Source organism: Panicum virgatum, chromosome 1N, assembly GCF_016808335.1.
Source record: "Panicum virgatum strain AP13 chromosome 1N, P.virgatum_v5, whole genome shotgun sequence".
NCBI classification, from domain to species: Eukaryota; Viridiplantae; Streptophyta; class Magnoliopsida; order Poales; family Poaceae; genus Panicum; species Panicum virgatum.
This window is the reverse complement of record NC_053145.1, coordinates 4,381,269-4,383,888: the sequence shown is the minus strand read 5'-3', so window position 1 is coordinate 4,383,888 and position 2,620 is coordinate 4,381,269.

The window sequence follows — 2,620 nt, the reverse complement described above, 5'->3', positions numbered from 1 at the left end:
TCAAAAGTGCTTCTGCATCAGAATGTGTTCCATGCCACAGCAGTAGAATGAAATAAGCTGACAAAAGCTTATAAAGATATACCTAAGAATATGTGTTAGGAACCAAAATCACAATTCTTTGCCTTCTGATCTAAAATAGTAGTATGTGCTAGGAACCAAAATCACAATTCTTTGCCTTCTGATCTAAAATAGTAGAACTCTATACCATCTGACACTTAACTCTATACCTATTTGACACTGAACTTGGTACCAACAGAACACATCATTCGAACTATCTGAAAGTATATCTCAGATCGGGGCACATCTATAGTGAAAAGTGTACTCTGAAAAGCCGCATCCGATGCAGGTAGGCAATTCAACGGAAGCGCGGTAGAACCTCTCCTTGGAGACAAGTAGTGCGTCGCGGAATGCGACCTCAGCAGACTCCTTTTCCTTAAGAGCAGTCAGGTTGAGTTTCCAAAATGTGACTTGGGATTCGGCATCAGCTTTTCGCAAGTTCAGCTTCTATCGCTTGGAGATCTCCCTTCCTAGAGCAACACCATCTTCAGCTTTAGGTTCAGGAATGTCCAATTGCGTCTGCATATGAACACTGGGAAGAACTGGCGCTCGAGGCTCGACGTCTGCCATAAACGACACCCTGAGCTTGCGCAGGAGTGCATCCATAGCGGCGAGCGAGATTGGTAGTCGGCAGCGAGCCAAAGAGGTGGCGGTGGAAGGTGATCTTTGGTGGAAGACGATCTGCAGGTGGGGACCGTACACGGTAGGGTGGCCCCCTTTTGTAAGTGGGAGGAGCGGCTACGGGGGATGGCCTATGAGGCACGCTAGACTCGTTCCCCGCTGGGTCCCGGTCTTTTCCACGCTGAAAATTTTCACGAGCGTGCAACGGAACCGAAATTTCGTGGCGGTTTTTCACTCACAAAAAAGATGTTTCATGACGGTGGGATCAAAATTTTTTGTGGCTGCTTTGTGCTCTTACCAAAATGAAGTACTTCGTGATAGTGTATATGTTTTCGAGGGACCGACCCTTATGAAAATATTTTGGCGGTTATGAACTGTTATGAAAGTATTTCAGAAACCTGATGACAGCTTATTTTTATGGAAGTGAGTTCCTGTCACGAAATATTTTCATGAGGGTTCACTCTCACGTAAACTCCATTTTCATGACGTTGTATTCGTGAGGGTTATTGCGTGATAGGCGGCTACCACGAAAGAATTTCGTAGCGGGATTCATAGTATTCGTGACGATTTTTCACTTTTTCATTTTCTGGTAGTGGCAGGAGTAGACTATGGTGTAATTAAAATGTTGATTTTTAGATTGTGGCTCAATATGGAGTAAGATGATTAAATATCTGTCAATGAAGCTGTGATTATTGTGTCAATTTGGGAATGTGAATATTGTAATTTTCTTAAAAAAATTAGTCAAGTCAATATGCAAAAGAATCTGATTAGTCAATTCAGTATGCAAAAGAAACTAAGGCCTCAGTATTGAAAAAGAATGTTAATTGAGTTTGCCAATCCAAGTGTCTGCATTCTAACAAAGACTTTTGAGAGAACATTTCTTTTTCGATTTTGTCACTGATATCTTCTCTTGACAACATCAGCTACATGCTCTCGAATTGAGAATATTAAGTTTTTTTAGATTAAGGATAATTTCCGGCCTTGAACATTCAGGATGAATGTCTACAGCCTAGGTCTTACAAAACCAGCATTTAAGCTGTCAACATAAACTTAACAATGACAAGAACGCCGACACCAAACGCAGCAAACGCTGCCATAAGGTTTAACTTTTGCACTAGACAAGACCGACACAAGAAAAGAAAAGGAACATAAAACTAAAGTACACTAGGAGCTTCAATCATGCTCCTGAAGTTCCAACCGTGTTTGCTGTAAAACGCCATGACAGCGCTCTCTAAACTGCAGGCCCTCTTCTACAATGATAGCTTCGCTTCCTCTTTAGACAATTGTGACCAACATCTCTCCCAATATGTCCCTCTGAAAATTACCTGCAAATAAGAGTTAGGAATGGTCTTTTGGAATACCACATCATTTCTACTCAACCAAATTGCCCAACACAGAGCCGATGCCCCCACAAGAATCTGTTTTTGAAGCTTTGTGGAAAAATTTCCCAGCCAAGAACCCAACAAAGATGACATGCTTGTGGGTGGCTGAATACCAAACACGACATAAACCGCATTCCAAACGAACCTAGCCACATGACAATCAAAGAATAAATGTTGTATAGTCTCATTAGAGCTATAAAAGCAACATTTAGTATCACCTTTCCAATTTTGTTTTGCAAGATTGTCTTTTATTAGAATGACCCCATTTTTAAATACCACAAAATTTTTTTTTATCTTGAGCGTATCTTTAGGTCCCAAGCTACACGCCTATCAGGTAAGTAGCCAATTTTCATCAAATCCGAGTACATAGACTTCACCGTGAAATAAGCATGCTTTGTCAAACACCAAATAAAGCTATCATCTTGCTCTCCTAACTTCACACTCATTATCTTTGTAACCAGTTCTAACCACAACCTCAACGTATCTCCCACTAGCACATGAGCTACTGTTTCTTTCTTTCTCCTAGCGATACTGTACAGGGATGGGTATTGATGCATCAA